Consider the following 18,220-nt stretch of genomic DNA (forward strand, 5'->3'; position numbering starts at 1 on the left):
TCAGCTCAGGTCATGATCTCAGGGTCCTGGGATCGAGTCCCACATCGGGCTCTCTGCTCAGCAGGGAGCCTGCTTCCCTCTCTCTCTCTCTGCCTGCCTCTCTGTCTACTTGTGATCTCTCTCTGTCAAATAAATAAATAAAATCTTAAAAAAAAAAAAAAAAAAAGAATTCTGTTTGAATGTTCTGAAAGACATTTCTCATATTCCCAGGGCCTCGGTGATAGAGAAATCAATGGAGACAGATAGACATTTCAAAAAAAAAATTGTTAAAATAATACTTTAAATGAGGTTTGTTTACTCTCAGGCCTATTTCTGGGCGTTCGTTCTTTTCCAGATATTCTTGATTCCTGTGCCAGTACCACATAGCCTAATCATTAGGACCATGATAACAATAGCAAGAAGAGCAGTTAATGTTGAGTACTGCTTATGTGCCAGTCATGGTGAAAAATACTTTAAAATATTTCAACTAATTCATTTCTAACAAAACTCTGTATTTTTCTTTAGAAAATTTGGCTTGAATATTCTGAAATTTAGCCATTTTATTTCATGAAAGGATTTTCTTTTTAAAAAAATATGGAAAAAAAATATGGAATGCTGCACAACTTTGTGTTTCATCCTTGTCCACAGGCTGTGCTAATCTTTGTATCTTTACAGTTTTAGTGTATGTGTTGCCAGAGTGAGCACTAAGTCAGTATTCTTTTTAAGTAGGTTCCACACGCAGTGTGAAGCCCAGTGTGGGGCTTGAACTCATGACCTTGAGCTCAAGACTGAGCTGAGATCAAGAGGCAATCACTTAACCGACTGAGCCACCCAGGCATCCCAGGGAGTTATGTTTATTCATGTACAAGCTAGGACTGCAACCATCTTGCTAACTTGAGAGCCCATTCTCTGAACTATGAGGTTGTGATTACTAGTAAGACAAATCTCAATTTTCTTTTTCAAAAAATTCCCAGCTATTATTATGCATTTATTTACTTATCCGTAAGAGGTTCATTGTGATTTTAGTTTAGATAATGTTAATTATTAAGGTTTATTTAGGAAGAATGGACATCTTTTAATAATGGCTTTTACCATCTAAAAAGTTACAGGTTTCCATTTATTGAGGTTTTTTATATCACACGGTTTTATTTTTGTCATATAGACTCTAAACATTTTTCCTCAAACTTATTTGTAGGTATTATTTCATGTGTGGTTTGAAAAAACTTTGTTACTTAGAAATAATTTCAAAGTTACAGAAGAGTTGCAAGAACAGTACAAAGACCTTCTGGATCTCCCTTACCCAGATTTACCAATTGTTAACATTTTGCTACATTTGATTTTATTATTCCTGCATTATGTATATGTGTATGGGTATTCCCACTCTTTCCACCTCCATCCCCAGCCATTTGAAGATTCTTTACAAATATCATGTCTCAACACCCTTAAGTACTTCAGCCTGTATTTCCTAAAAAAAGAAACATTTTCTTATACAACCACAATATGATTATTAAATTTAGAAATCTTAACAATTCTATTATAAAGTTATCCAATATATAGTTGTAGGTTGAAGTATGTTTTCCCAAAAGATCGTTTTAATCCAAACCCGCAGTACCTGTGAATATGACCTTATTTAGAATTAGGGTAGTTGTAGATATAATCAAGTTAAGATGAATTCAAACCAGATTCTGGTGGGCCCTAATCCAGTGTCACCAGTGTCCTTCTAAGAAGAGGAAAATGCCATGTGTCAACAAAGGCAGAGATTGGAGTGATCCAGCCCAAGCCAGGGAACCTCAAGGATTGCCAGCAACAATCAGAAGCTAAGAGGAGGCAAGAAACGATTCCAGAGTTTCAAAGGGAACGTGGCCCTGCTAACACCTTTGAATTTGAAATTCTCGTCTGAGAGCATAAATTTCTGTTGTTCTAAACCATTTTTTTTTTTTTTTACAGCAGCCCTAAGAATTAATGCAGCAGTCCATAACCAGTATTTTCCCAGTTGTCCTCGTAATTCCTTATAACAATAGTCCAGGATCTAATCCATTGCATTTAGTTATCCCATCTTTTTAGTCTCCTTTAGTTTGAACAGTTGTTCAGCTCTGTCAGATGCTGGTTTTTGAAAAGTCAGACTACATGTTTTGTACAGTGTTCCTTAGGATTTGTTAGGTGTTTCTCGTGATTGGATTCAGATTATGAATTCAGGGCAGCAATGCTATATAAGAGGTATCATGTCATTCTTAGTATAGGCCACAAAAAGGCACTTCTTGTTAGTCTGTCGCATTTGGCAGTATTAACTCAGATAAGGTGAAACCTGTCTGACTTCTTCACTGTGAAGTTGGTATTTTTCCCTTTTAATAAGTAGTAGGTGAGGAAGTACTTTTAGCTCATTTATCAGTGATTGGCTGAATTGATTATTGTAATGTTGGTTGCAAAATGATACTTTTTTAATTCTATAATTCCTTCTACATTTGTGAGTTGAGATTCTGTAAGAGAAAACCTTTCTGTATTCCTTGTTTATTATCAGAATGATTTATAGACCGTTTTTTAGTCACTGGGTTATAATCCATTAATATCTTCATTCATTTTTTTTAAAAAGAGTTTGTTTATTTGAGAGAGAGCGTGCATGAGTTAGGGGAGAGGAAGAAGCAGACACTCTTCTGATCAGGGGCGCCCGATGTAGGGCTTCATCCCAGGATCCTGAGATGATGACCTGAAACAAAATCAGACCCTTAACCAACTGAGCCACCCAGGTGCCCCGTCCTTATTCATTTTGATGCTCAAATTTGTTCTGTTGTTGGCCAGCAAGATCTTCAAGATGGCTCCTGTGTACTTTTTTTTTTTTTAAAGATTTTATTTATTTATTTGAGAGAGACAGTGAGAGAGAGCATGAAAGGGGAAAAGGTCAGAGGGAGAAGCAGACACCCCCCGTAGAGCTGGGAGCCCGATTCGGGACTCGACCCCAGGACTCTGGGATCATGATCTGAGGTGAAGGCAGTTGCTTAACAAACTAAACCACCCAGGCACCCTCCTGTGTACTTTTGATATATTCCCATCATTTTCTGAGTACTACTTTATTTTTTTTTTGTTGTGAGATGTACCAGGCTACCTTGCTGTAGCCACTTATCAAAAGAGCATTGATTCCTTTTAGCAGGTATGTGTGGTTTTGAATGGTTTGTTTTTAAAGTATATTTTTATAATTGACTATTTTTTGTATATAAAAAACCCATTTCTGTATATATTTTGTAATTGCTCTATACACATCTTTCTGATGGTTTTTCATTTCTCTTAGGTTTTCTGTATAAATAATCATTATGCATAAATAATGATTCTAACCCTAACTCATTTCTTTTTTTTTTTTTAAGATTTTAAAAATTTATTTAATTATTTATTTATTTTAAAGATTTTATTTATTTATTTGAGAGACAGAGAGCACAAGCAGGCAGAGAGGCAGGCAGAGAGAGAGGAGGAAGCAGGCTCCCTGAGGTGCAGAGAGTTCGATGCGGGACTCGATCCCAGGACCCCGGGATCATGACCTGAGCCAAAGGCAGAGGCTTTAACCCACTGAGCCACCCAGGCGCCCCAGATTTTTAAAATTTATTTAGCAGAGATCACAAGTAGGCAGAGAGGCAGGCAGAGAGACAGGAGGAGGAGGAAGCAGGCTCTCCAATGAGTAGAGAGCCTGATGCGGGACTCAATCTCAGAACCCTGAGATAATGACCTGAGCTGAAGGTAGAGGCTTTAACCCATTGAGCCACCCAGGCACCCCATAACTCATTTCTAATATTTATGCATCTTATTTGGTTCTCTTGTCTAATTGCATTGGTTAGTACTTTCAGAACAGACCAAAATGTTGTTATAAATTTAGTAAGACTGTTTTCTAGGGTTTGCTGTTAAGTCATGATACCAGAGTTTATTTGAGCTTTAGCTCTAGATAGAAGGATTTCTATTTCTGTGTTGTGGAGGGTTTTATCCTGTCAAGTAAGGGTGGATGCTGACTTAATTTTTTTCTTGAGGGTTTTTTTTTAATAAATGGCTTTTCTTATTTTTTAATAGGTTGAATTAATATTATGAGTAGACATCCTAATATAAAACTATCCTTAGATCTGAGAATAAACTACAAATTTTTTTTTAGTAGAGAAGTATACAACAGTGATTATGAGCACTGTCAAGCATAGTAGTGAAAGGGGGAAAAAAAAAGCTAAAGGAAAACTCTGTTTCCTCTGTACAGTACCCGCAGAATACTCTGGTGAACAGACATGGGGTTTTTCCCATACCAGCTAATTTTCCAACACCAGCTGAGTGTTCTTCAGTACAATTCTGACACTGTTTACATGGAGTTAGCCTTAGATCTCACAGATTAAGGGCTCAGTTTTTCAAGACTGCTGTCTCACCCCCAACCTCAGGTGCCAGTTGCAAATAATGGATTCTCAGGTTACACACAGCTTCTGTCCAACAAGGTTATAAATTGGGAGTTCCTGCAACTCCGCCCTTAAGTTTGATAATCTGCTAGAATGGCTAACAGAACTCAGGAAAACAGTTCACTTACTAGATTGATGGTTTACTATAAAAGAGTACAACTCAGGAACCACCAGGTGGAAAAGATGCATAATGCAAAATATGTGGGAAAGGGCATAAACTTCCAGATAAGCCACCTTCCTAGCACCTCCTTGTGTTCACCAACCTGGAAGGTCTCTGAACCCTTTCAGTTAGGATTTTTATGGAGGCTCCTTTACATAGAAATAACTGGTTAAGTCATTGACTGTTCTTTTCCCATCCCTGAGATGGGAGTGTGTGGTGGGGCTGAAAGTCCCAACCAACTAATAACATAAGTTGGTCCCCTGGTGACCAGCCATCTACTCTTAGGGCTTTCTAAATATCACCACATTAACATAAACTCAGATGTAGTTGAAAGAGACTTATTATGAATAATGAAAGGTGTTCCTTTCACCTTTATTGCTCTTACCACTTAGGAAATTCCAAGGGGTTTTAGTTCTGTGCCAGAGCTCCTTGACTCTGGCATTTTTCTGGCACCCTTTACTCCGTTATGAGTGGTTGGGAAGCAGGTATTTTGATAACCCAGAATGTCTGTAGAAACAATACTATAACCATGAAAATTGGCAATCTCTAAAGGACAAATGGCCTGGACTTTTCTCTTAGGCTAAATCTTTATATCAAAAGGTGAGAAAAATTGAAGGACAAATTAGATATGTTTTAAGATTAGAAAATATGAAAACATATATTTGCACTGCATTTTCAGGACTGTTCTAGACTCTAGATCTGGAAAAAAAAAGATTATATTCAGTGATCAAATATGGTGGGAGAGGAGAGAACTGCTGCTGGTCCTTGGTGGTTATAGAATATTAGGGACTTTCAATGCAGTTACTTCTCCAGGAAAACTGATTAACTAGTGACTAAGTAAAGCTTATATTTGCTAGCAATTCAAGAGAAGATTCTTGAGGGTGGGGGAGAGAGATTTATCTCACTCAGAGCCTCTTCACCAGATCTTGCCCTTGTTCCCCCAACTTTCTGTCTCTGTCAGGATTGGGCTATTAGCAAAAAATAAGAAGGAAGCTTTTTACTGAATGCTTTGGAAGAAATTAAAGAGCATAAGACTAAGTTATTCATGTAAGTGTCAGAAAATTTAATTTACCCATGAAATAGGTGCTTTTTTGGATAGATTTTTGAAAAAGGTTTAAAGTATTTTCATGCTTATTAATTTCTTAGGTCTCCTATCTTTAACTGAACTAATTTTATTACTTTCTGTTTGCCTAGATAGTCAACCTTTTCATGTAGTTAAAAAACTTTTTTTAATTTTTTTTTTTTTAAAGATTCATTTATTTATTTATTTGACAGAGAGAGAGAGATCACAAGTAGGCAGAGAGGCAGGCAGAGAGAGAGAGGAGGAAGCAGGCTCCCCGCTGAGCAGAGAGCCCGATGCGGGACTCAATCCCAGGACCCCGAGATCATGACCTGAGCTGAAGGCAGAGGCTTAACCCACTGAGCCACACAGGCGCCCCTTTAAAAGTTTTTTAAAGATTTTATTTATTTGTCAGAGAGAGAGAGCGAGAGAGAGTGAGAGCACATGCATGTGCACAGGTAGGGGGAGTGGCAGGTAGAGGGAGAAGCAGGCTCCCTACTGAGCAGGGAGCCTGATGTGGGACCCTGGGATCATGACCTGAGTGGAAAGTAGATGCTTAAATGACTGAGCCACCTAGGTGTCCCTCATCTAGTTAAAATTTTTTGAGCAGGGTGTTACGTAGTATTTTTTTTTGCAGTCTTTTCAACCCCTCATTGGCTCTAACACTCTTCCTATACCTAATACTGTTTTTTATTTTTTGATTAAGATTAAATCTAGCAACTTATTTAACCAATTTTTATTTGTAAACCATACTGGATTTTTTTTTTTTTTATAATAGTGAAGGAACAGAAAATTAAGAGAAAAGTTAATGAATTAGAAACAACAGAAAAAGAAATCTCAGTATGATTTACAAATAAAAATCCTCTTTTGACTTTTTTTGGTTTTTATTTTTTCCTTGTTTATTTCCTTTTTGGTAATAAGTGTGTAAGGCTATGAATTTTGCTCTGAATACAGCCTTTGCTGCAGCTCACTGATGTGGTAGAAAGTTGTTACTCTTTTTATTTTATAATTTAGTCTGTTTCCTCTTTGACAAAGAGTATTAGATCATGAAAAACTTTATGTATTTATCTTATTTAGGAAAACATGAAAAAAAAATTTTTTTTAAAGATTTTATGTTATTTATTTGACAGAGAGAGATCACAAGTAGCCAGAGAGGCAGGCAGAGAGAGAGGAGGACGCAGGCTCCCCGTGGAGCAGAGAGCCCGACACGGGGCTCGATCTCAGGACCCTGAGATCATGACCCGAGCCGAAGGCAGCGGCTTAATCCAGTAAATTTTACACCTGATGTAGGGCTGAAACTCATGACCCCAAGAGATGGAGTCATGTGCTGTATGGGCAGAGCCAATCAGGGGCTCCAAACAACATTCTTTTGTTGCTATTACCTCAGATCTTATAGCATATATTCTGTTGTCAGTACTCAATAAATGATAAAAAAAAAAAATCAGAAAATTGATGTAAGGTGTAAGGTATTCATGTATATGGAATTTTAAATATCTTTCCCCAAACCAGAAATAGAAAATGTAGACCATAATAACATGACAAATGTTGATGTAATTCAGTTCAGCAAACTTTTTTACACACTTGATGTGAGCAAGCAAATACTGCTAATATTGCTGTTAAGATTTTGGTAATAGCACAAGATAGTATTGGGGAGTAAAAATATTCTTGTTGAGTTCTAACAGTTTTCCATAGTTGGAAACTTCCACTCCTGTATATGAGAAACCTTAAAAATCAAACATGTTCTTTTTTTTAAAGAAGATTTTAGAGAATGTTTTACACATAGTTGCCATATACATGTTTTTAAAAAATGATATCAGGATTGGAATAGTAGGGCACAAAGGTAAGGAATAGTTCAGAAATACTGTACCAGTGTTCTGGCTTTAATTCTTTTTTCTTTTTTTTTTTTTAAGATTTATTTATTTATTTATTTGACAGAGAGAAATCACAAGAGAGGCAGGCAGAGAGAGAGGAAGGGAAGCAGGCTCTCCGCTGAGCAGAGAGCCGGATGCGGGACTCGATCCCAGGACCCTGAGATCATGACCTGAGCCGAAGGCAGCGGCTTAACCCACTGAGCCACCCAGGCGCCCCCTGGCTTTAATTCTTAAGTCATGCTAAGAACTTGAGACTGAGAATAATAATTCTTAGCTCAGGGGAATAGGCTCATCATACAATATGAAGGTAGAAGGAAAGAAAATATCAACTGTTCTTTAATTAGAAACTTGATCTCCTTTTAATGCAACAACTTCATCAAACTAGAACAAAACCATTCACACTATTTCCATTTTAATTTTTTATTTCAAAAAGTAAAAGCAGGCAACTTCATATTCTTTGGAGATTCAAATTGTAGATGGAATGAAGTTCTTAAGAACATATGTCTTGCAGATCTGTTTGATTTTACGATACAGATATGGTCCATGGAACTCAATTATATAAAAATTTGATATGTCCAAATACTTTTTTCCCATAAGATTCAATTTATTCAAGTATCTATAGTATTTCTACATGGAAATAGTAGCTGCTGCTATATAACAAGCAGTGCAGAAAACTAATATTATCAGTTACTGTTGCCACCCTGAATTGATAAGATGATGTCAGAGTGGTCACCATGCAATGTGCCTTTCTAATATAACTGTTATTTTTTGGTCACCCACTTTATACTGATATTTTGAGGCTAAAGCAGTTTTTAAAGTCATAAAATTTTCAAGTCTTTTTTTTTTTTTAAGATTTTATTTATTTATTTGACAGAGAGAAAGAGCACAAGTAGTAGAGAGGCAGGCAGAGAGGGAGGGGGAAGCAGACTCCCAGCTGAGCAGAGAGCCCGATTGTAGGGACTCGATCCCAGGACCCTGGGATCATGACCTGAGCTGAAGGCAGAGGCTTAACCCACTGAGCCACCCAGGCGCCTCCAAAATTATCAAGTCTTTACAGCTTACATGGGATATACGTAACTAGTGAATTAACCTGATATATGTCAATTTATTGTGGGTTGAATTTATTTATTTTTTTATCCTATGTGCTGTGTTTTTTTCAATCTACACTCCCTTCGGTTAAAGAGGCCAGATTCAAACTAATTTGTTGGCTAATATTTACGTTTTGGGTCCAGTCATAAACATTGATTGGAAAAGGATTCATTTCAACAAACTTACTTTATTTATTTGTCTACTTTAAAGATTTTGTTTTTTTATTTGACAGAGAGAGCACAAGCTGGGGGAGCCACAAGCAGAGGGAAAGGGAGAATCAGGCTCCCCAACTGAGCAAGGAACCCAAAGTGGGGCTCCATCCCAGGACCTTAGCTGAGTGCAGATGCCTAACTGACTGAACTACCTATGCCCACCCTCATTTCAACAAACTTTAATATTTATTTATTTATTTGAGAGAGAGAGAGATCGAGAGGGGAGAAGTCAGAGGGAAAAGCAGACTCCTGCTGAGCAGGGAGCCCAATGCAGGACTCGATCCCAGGATGCTGGGATCGTGACCTGAACTGAAGGCAGTTGCTTAACCAACTGAGCCACTCAGGTGTCTTAACAAACTTTAAAAGAAAAAAATTTTTTGTCTGTTTCAGGCAAGGCATCATGTTAATTAATTAAGCTTTTTAGGAGATAAAAAGGAAACGGTTTATTAGTTTCCTGTTTATTAAATATACTACTACTATATACCTGCAAGAAATTTTGTATTTGAGATTTAAAGTTCAATGGCAAATCAAGAGAAGAGAAACACATTCAGGGAAGTCATGGTGGGGTGGGATTTGAGTATGTTTTGACGGATAAATAAAATGGACATTGCAGAGGGAGCAAATAACATGAACAAAGACAAAGATGGCAAAGGCAAGATGCTTTCTGGTTATAGGGTGCGTCTAGCACAGAAATATATGTGCTTCTAGCATAGGAATAGGAGTCAGTCATATACTAGAAGTGGTGGGTTTCAGACTTCACTGTTGCTTTTTATCACCTGGGTTGTCTGTTGAAATGCAGGCTCCTAAATTCTCCCTCTAGAAATTGTAATTTAGTAAACTGGACTGGGAGCCAGGAATCTTCATTTTTAATAAATACCTGAGGCTATTGTAGGGACATGTTTGTACAACTTGAAGCTTTAAATATGTTCATTTTGACACTGGTAGGCCACTGGGACTCTGGAGTCTTATTGCCTCACTTGGTGTATGACCTTGGACAAGTTACTTAGCCCTCTGTATTAGGTTCTGTATCTGTAAATAAGAAAAGTAACAGTAATTGCTTTTTAGGATGTTTTGAGGCTTAAATGAGATAAACCATTTTAAGTACTAAGCAGGCTATAATGCAGTAACTGCTCACTAAGTGTCATCTGTTGTTTTGTAGCTATCATTGTCATCTAATTAAGAGAAATGTATTTTTTTCTAGATTATATTCAGCTCGTTAGTTATTCTACCCTACATGCTTCATCAGACTACTTCTTGCTGCATTACCTTGTGTTCAGTTACTTCCTTCACTCATTCATCAAAACCCTTTGATATGTAGTAAATGTAATATCCACATTATTAAATATACATATAAAATATGAATGTCATAACTACTTGTTCTTAATTTGCTCACATTGATTTTTGTTTTATTTATTTTTTATGATTTTGTTTATTTGAGAAAGAGAGAGCATGTGAGTTGGGGGAGGAGTAGAGGGAAAGGGACAAGCAGACTACACCAAGCTTGGAGCCCAATGTGGGGCTCCATCTCAGGACCCTGACATCATGATCTGAACCGAAATCAAGAGTTGGGCATTCAACCAGCTGAGCCACCCAGGTGCCCCTGATTTGTTTTAATAATTGGCGATGAGTTACATGCTTAGCAAATTCAATACTTTTTCTATTTGAGGCAAAACAATATAATGTAACAATTCATTTGAATGAGTTTTAATTCATTTAAAAATGCAAAGATAGTATGGATATTGTTAGAGGTTTTAATTCATTTGAAGATGTAATTTAAAAGTAGAATATGGGGCGCGTGGGTGGCTCAGTTGGTTAAGCAATTGCCTTCTGCTCAGGTCCTGGTCCTGGAGTCCCGGGATTGAGTCCCACATTGGGCTCCAAATCTGCAGGGATTCTGCTTCTCCCTCTAATCTTCTCCCCTCTCATTCTCTCTCTCAAATAAATAAACAAAATCTTAAAAAATAAAAAAAAAAATAGAACAAACAAGATGCTATATGCCTTTTTTAAATTTTTTATTTTTAAAGATTTTATTTATTTATTTGTCAGAGAGAACATGCTCAGACAGGGGTAGTGGTAGGCAGAGGGAGAAACATGCTTCCCACTGAGCAAGGAGCCCAATGCAGGACTCTGTCCTAGGACCCTGTCAATCATGACCTGAGCTGAAGGCAGATGTTCCACTGACTGAGCCACCCAGGCACCCCAAGAAGCTATGTTTTTATTTATTTATTTATTTATTTAAAGATTTTATTTATTTGTTTGACAGAGATCACAAGTAGGCAGAGAGAGAGAGAGAGAGGGTCCCCACCAAGCAGAAAGCCGCCCAATCCAGAGCTTGATCCCAGGACCCTGGGATCATGACCTGAGCTGAAGGCAGAGGCTTTAACCCACTGAACCACCCAGGCGCCCCAAGAAGCTGTATATATATTTTTAAATTTTTTATTTATTTCTTATTTTTCATAAACATATAATGTATTTTTATCCCCAGGGGTACAGGTCTGTGAATCGCCAGGTTTACACACTTCACAGCACTCTCCATAGCACATACCCTCCCCAATGTCCATAACCCCCTCCCCCTCTCACAACCCCCCCCCCCCCCAGCAACCCTTAGTTTGTTTTCTGAGATTAAGAGTCACTTATGGTTTGTCTCCCTCCCAATCCCATTTTGTTTCATTTATTTTTCTCCTATCCCCCTAACACCCCATGTTGCATCTCCACGTCCTCATATCAGGGAGATCATACGATAGTTGTCTTTCTCCGATTGACTTATTTCACTAAGCATGATACGCTCTAGTTCCATCCATGTCGTCGCAAATGGCAAGATTTCATTTCTTTTGATGGCTGCTTAGTATTCCATTGTGTATATATACCACATCTTCTTTATCCATCCATCTGTTGATGGACATCTAGGTACTTTCCATAGGTTGGCTATTGTAGACATTGCTGCTATAAACATTCGGGTGCACGTACCCCTTCAGATCGCTATGTTTGTATCTTTAGGGTAAATATCCAGTAGTGCAATTGCTGGGTCATAGGGTAGTTCTATTTTCAACACTTTGAGGAACCTCCATGCTGTTTTCCAGAGTGGTTGCACCAGCTTGCATTCCCACCAACAGTGTAGGAGGGTTCCGCTTTCTCCGCATCCTCGCCAGCATCTGTCATTTCCTGACTTGTTAATTTTAGCCATTCTGACTGGTGTGAGGTGATATCTCATTGTGGTTTTAATTTGTATTTCCCTGACGCCGAGTGATGTGGAGCACTTTTTCATGTGTCTGTTGGCCATTTGGATGTCTTCTTTGCAGAAATGTCTGTTCATGTCCTCTGCCCATTTCTTGATTGGATTGTTTGTTCTTTGGGTGTTGAGTTTGCTAAGTTCCTTATAGATTTTGGACACTAGCCCTTTATCTGATATGTTGTTTGCAAGTATCTTCTCCCATTCTGTCAGTTGTCTTTTGGTTTTCTTAACTGTTTCCTTTGCTGTGCAAAAGCTTTTGATCTTGATGAAATCCCAATAGTTCATTTTTGCCCTTGCTTCCCTTGCCTTTGCCGTTGTTCCTAGGAAGATGTTGCTGCGGCTGAGGTCGAAGAGGTTGCTGCCTGCATTCTCCTCAAGGATTTTGATGGATTCCTTTCTCACATTGAGGTCCTTCATCCATTTGGAATCTATTTTTGTGTGTGGTGTAAGGAAGTGGTCCAATTTCATTTTTCTGCATGTGGCTGTCCAATTTTCCCAGCACCATTTATTGAAGAGGCTGTCTTTTTTCCATTGGACATTCTTTCCTGCTTTGTTGAAGATTAGTTGACCATAGAGTTGAGGGTCTATTTCTGGGCTCTCTATTCTGTTCCATTGATCTATGTGTCTGTTTTTATGCCAGTACCATGCTGTCTTGATGATGACAGCTTTGTAATAGAGCTTGAAATCCAGAATTGTGATGCCACCAACTTTGGCTTTCTTTTTCAATATTCCTTTGGCTATTCCAGGTCTTTTCTGGTTCCATATAAATTTTAGGATTATTTGTTCCATTTCTTTGAAAAAAATGGATGGTATTTTGATAGGGATTGCATTAAATGTGTAGATTACTTTAGGTAGCATGGACATTTTCACAATATTTATTCTTCCAATCCAGGAGCATGGAACATTTTTCCATTTCCTTGTGTCTTCCTCAATTTCTTTCATGAGTACTTTATAGTTTTCTGCGTATAGATTCTTAGCCTCTTTGGTTAGGTTTAATCCTAGGTATCTTATAGCTTTGAGTGCAATTATAAATGGGATTGACTCCTTAATTTCTCCTTCTTCTGTCTTGTTGTTGGTGTAGAGAAATGCAACTGATTTCTGTGCATTGATTTTATATCCTGACACATTACTGAATTCCTGTACAAGTTCTAGCAGTTTTGGAGTGGAGTCTTTTGGGTTTTCCACATATAGTATCATATCATCTGTGAAGAGTGATAGTTTGACTTCTTCTTTGCCAATTTGGATGCCTTTAATTTCTTTTTGTTGTCTGATTGCTGAGGCTAAGACTTCTAGTACTATGTTGAATAGCAGGGGTGATAATGGACATCCCTGCTGTGTTCCTGACCTTAGCAGAAAAGCTTTCTTCTGATGCCCATTAGCATGGTAAATGGTTTTCCACCCCCTCACTTTAAATCTGGAGGTGTCTTCGCGTCTAAAATGAGTTTCTTGTAGGTGACATATAGATGGGTTTTGGTTTTTTTATCCATTCTGATACCCTGTGTCTTTTGATTGGGGCATTTAGCCCATTCACATTCAGGGTAACTATTGAGAGATATGAATTTAGTGCCATTATATTGCCTGTAAGGTGACTGTTATTGTATATTGTCTCTGTACCTTTCTGATCTACTACTTTTAGGCTCTCTCTTTGCTTAGAGGACCCCTTTCAGTATTTCCTGTAGAGCTGGTTTGGTGTTTGCAAATTCTTTCAGTTTTTGTTTGTCCTGGAAGCTTTTTATCTCTCTTATTTTCAATGATAGCCTGGCTGGATATAGTATTCTTGGCTGCATGTTTTTCTCATTTAGTGCTCTGAATATATCATGCCAGCTCTTTCTGGCCTGCCATGTCTCTGTGGATAAGTCTGCTACCAATCTAATATTTTTACCATTGTATGTTACAGACTTCTTGTCCCAGGCTGCTTTCTGGATTTTCTCTTTGTCACTAAGACTTGTAAATTTTACTATTAGGTGACGGGGTGTGGACCTATTCTTGTTGATTTTGAGGGGGGTTCTCTGCACCTCCTGGATTTTGATGCTTGTTCCCTTTGCCATATTAGGGAAATTCTCTCCAATAATTCTCTCCAATATACCTTCTGCTCCCCTCTCTCTTTCTTCTTCTTCTGGAATCCCAATTATTCTAATGTTGTTTCGTCTTATGGTGTCACTTATCTCTCAAATTCTCCCCTCATGGTTCAGTATCTGTTTGTCCCTCTTTTGCTCGGCTTCTTTATTCTCTGTCATTTGGTCTTCTATATCACTAATTCTTTCTTCTGCCTCATTTATCCTAGCAGTGAGAGCCTCCATTTTTGATTGCACCTCATTAATAGCTTATTTGATTTCAACTTGGTTAGACTTTAGTTCTTTTATTTCTCCGGAAAGGGCTTTTATATCTCCAGAGAGGGTTTCTCTAATATCTTCCATGCCTTTCTCGAGCCTGGCTAGAACCTTCAGAATTGTCATTCTGAACTCTAGATCTGACATATTACCAATGTCTGTATTGATTAGGTCCCTAGCCTTTAGTACTGCCTCTTGTTCTTTTTTTTTTTTGTGGTGAATTTTTCTGCCTTGTCATTTTGTCCAGATACGAGAATATGAAGGAGTAAGTAAAATATTAAAAGAGTGGCAAAGACCCCAGAAAAATGCGCTTTAACTAAATCAGAAGAGACCCCAAATTGTGGGGGGAGAAAGGGGATAAAAAGAGGTTCAGAAAAAAAAATTAAAAAAGAAAACAAATAAAAAATATAAAAAAGAAAGAAAATATATATATATTAGATAAACTAGTTAAAAATGTTAAAAAAGAAAAGGGTAAAAGTTTTAAAAAATTTAGCAGAAGAAGAAAAAAGAAAGAAAACAAAATTGAAAAAAAAATTAACCACAAGACTAAAGAATCATGGGGAGAACACCATGAGTTCCGTGCTTTGCTTTCCCCTCCTCTGGAATTCCGCTGCTGTCCTAGGTATTGAACCTGCTTTCCTTGATAGATGAACTTCGTCCTGGCTGGATTTTTTGTTGATCTTCTGGGGGAGGGGCCTGTTGTAGTGACTCTCAAGTGTCTTTGCCCGAGGCGGAATTGCACTGCCCTTACCAGGCCGGACTAAGTAATCCACTTGGGTTCGCTTTTGGGAGCTTTTGTTCCCTGAACGCTTTCTGTAGAGTTCTTTCAGAAAGTGGTTGATTTTCTGTTTCTAGAATTGCTGTTCTTCTTCTCTTCGATCTCCCGTTGGATTTGTAGGTGTTTGCAATGTTTAGATGAGCTATCTAGCTGATCTCCTGCTACCTGATGTAGTCTCAGCCTGCTACTTCTCTGCCATCTTGACTCCTCCAAGAAGCTATATTTTTAAAAAAATTTTAAAAGTACATTTTAGATTTTTAAAAAATTTTTTGTTATTAAAGGGATTTTTTTTTAGTATGTATCACAACTTTAGAAAAGCATAACTTTTGTCTCTTAGAAATCTTTTCTATCGAAGTATTCATGTATAGTCAATTTCCTTATTTGCACTAGTAATATTTTAGCAAGTCACTGTTAACACCGAATTAATGACTACTGAATAATTGTTCCTAGAGGAATTACAAGGTTAGGTTCCACGTTTCTGTCAACTGATCAATTCATAATCTTGTTCCATGTGTGCTTCTCTTCCATGTGTGATAGCTTATTTATTTATTTATTTATTTATTTATTTTAAAGATTTTTATTTATTTATTTGACAGAGATCACAAGTAGGCAGAGATGCAGGCACAGAGAGAGAGAGGGAAGCAGGCTCCCTGCTGAGCAGAGAGCCCGATGCGGGACTCGATCCCAGGACCCCGAGATCATGATCTGAGCCGAAGGCAGCGGCTTAACCCACTGAGCCACCCAGGTGCCCCTGTGATAGCTTATTTAATGTGTACTGTTGATTCATTAACATTGAACTCACAAATAGCATTGTAACTGATGTCCAAGTGAAGCTTGTATTACGTATTCTCTATCAGGCACACCTCAGCCTTTTTAATTTCAGAACCCTAGACAGCACTTCAGTGCTTAAACAGTGACATCACTAGCACAACACACACACACACACACACACCCCAAAGTGACACTAAATAGACTGCAGAAGGGACACTAGTTTACAGTACGAAAGCCTTGTTTGACCTGAGCTGGGGGACATGTGGTTCTGGCAACTTAAATTTTCACAGCTCTGCACATATCTGCAAATGACCATAAAAACACCAGGAGCATTGAGTTAGGGGTTTACAGATAAATCTCACTAGAGTAGGCTAATTCACAAATAACTCCCTCAAATGAAGTTCTCTTATATCAATCACCCATTCCTCTCCAGGGAGAGGAAAAAAGGAAAATCCTTCCATGTTTGGTGTAATAAAGAAGGAAGTCATCCATGTACTTAAAGTCTCCCATCTTTAAATCCCTAGTAGTTTTGGTCATTGCTGAGACCAGTTTCCTGTTGAATTCTCATTAAGATTCACTTGAAGAACAGTTGGGTCCAGTGTCATCCAAAGAGGTTTATGGGTTTATGCCAACCACAGGCCTGTTACCAGGATTCAGGCCTTTTACATAAAGTGCTTCTGTCCTTCCAGCCACTTAGAACGAGGCCAACTTTATTTGTTTCTCTTTCTCCCGCCAAGGCTAGTTCTTCAGAGGTTTGATAGGGGAAGAGGAAGATGGTATCTCTGACTGGCTTATTCCCTCTAAGACCTGGTTAGATGAGGAAGTTCACTAAATTGACTTTGTTTTACTTTGAGAGCTAAATAAATGAAACCATGCTCCTAATTTAGAAAAGTTACATTCCTTAGTACCTAATTAACATACATACATTTTGAGTCAAAACATGCTCACTATCTAAACTGTAACAGATCAGTATGATTTTGGTAGCATCTTTATTACACCAAATTAGTGAATACTAATTCTGTTTCTTACAGATTATAGGCACTGTGATAGGCAGAATTTATGGCTTCCCCCGAAAATCCATATCCTAACTCCCAGGACCTGTGAATGTATTAGGTTACATAGCCGAGGGGAATTACAGTTGTAGATGGAATTAAGGTGGCTAATTTCTGATTTTAAAGTAGGAAGAGCAGCTTGGATATATCCAGGTGGGTCCAGTTTAGTAACAAGGGGTTTTAAGAGTGGAAGAGAAAGGCAGAAGAGTCAAAATTTAAAAACTTGCTCTTAATCCAAGAAGAAATTAGAAATTCTGCTTAATAAATATCCTGTAGGGGGCCTGGCTGGCTCAGTGGGTTAAAGCCTCTGCCTTCAGCTCGGGTCATGATCTCAGGGTCCTGGAATCCAGCCCCGTGTCAGGCTCTGTGTTCAGCGGGGAGCCTGCTTCTCTCTCTCTCTCTCTCTCTCTCTCGCTCTCTCGCTCTCTCTCTCTGCCTGCCTCTCTGCCTACTTGTGATCTCTGTCAAATAAATAAAATCTTTAAAAAATAATAAATAAATAAATGTCCTATAGACACTTAAATTGCAAGAAAAGTTTGGCCATATTTATGACAAAATGTGTCTCAACATAGGCATTTTTGCCAATAAGAAATTTGGGAAGACTTAGTTAACTTAGCATTCCTGTTTTCTTTAGTGTAAACAACTTCTGTTTATTTTGTTTATTATTAAAGGAAACAGCTAAAAAACTTTGTTAATTGTATATTACAAATATTAATATCAGGTGAAAAATTAACCAGTAAATGATACTACATGAAGAAGCTTAGAAAAATCTGTGTTGAGTCAGGGAAGTAGATATGTTAACTCACTCTGTTTTATGCTGATTTTTCCAATTGAATAAGTTGAGCTCTCAGATTTAGTTTTGTTATAACCTTGGATCTATATTTATTGCTAGAGAACTATAAAAGATTATGTGATGATTTTTCCCAAATGTTTATATAAAATGCTTTATGTAAGGTTTTCTGTTCAGTTTGGAACAAGATAGGAGAAAGGTATTTAGAGTGTGCTATTTCACATTTTAAAGGGTGTTTTTTGAGATCTAATCCCAACTCTCATTGGATCTCTAGGTGGAAGTATACTATATAATTTGAAACTTTATTAGAATATCCTTAAGTTTTTCCATATATATATACACACACATATGTGTGTATATATATACACACATACACATAATATACATATAGTATGTATACTATATGTATGTGTAGTATACGTATGTATGTATATATATGTATATATACATACTATATATGTATATATACATACTATATATGTAT

At 37.7% G+C, this 18,220-nt stretch overlaps 1 protein-coding gene and 1 non-coding gene across 4 annotated transcripts in view; one reads left to right on the top strand and one right to left on the bottom strand.

The window, feature by feature from the left end:
• YES1 (YES proto-oncogene 1, Src family tyrosine kinase) overlaps positions 1–18,220 on the top strand; it is a 70,275-nt gene that overhangs the window by 12,088 nt on the left and 39,967 nt on the right. The gene's annotated exons all lie outside the window — the stretch shown is intronic.
• On the bottom strand, positions 581–684 carry LOC123954774. The gene has a single exon (XR_006821147.1). It is a non-coding gene; the product is annotated as a U6 spliceosomal RNA (small nuclear RNA).

This window comes from Meles meles, chromosome 12 (assembly GCF_922984935.1).
Source record: "Meles meles chromosome 12, mMelMel3.1 paternal haplotype, whole genome shotgun sequence".
Taxonomy (NCBI): domain Eukaryota; kingdom Metazoa; phylum Chordata; class Mammalia; order Carnivora; family Mustelidae; genus Meles; species Meles meles.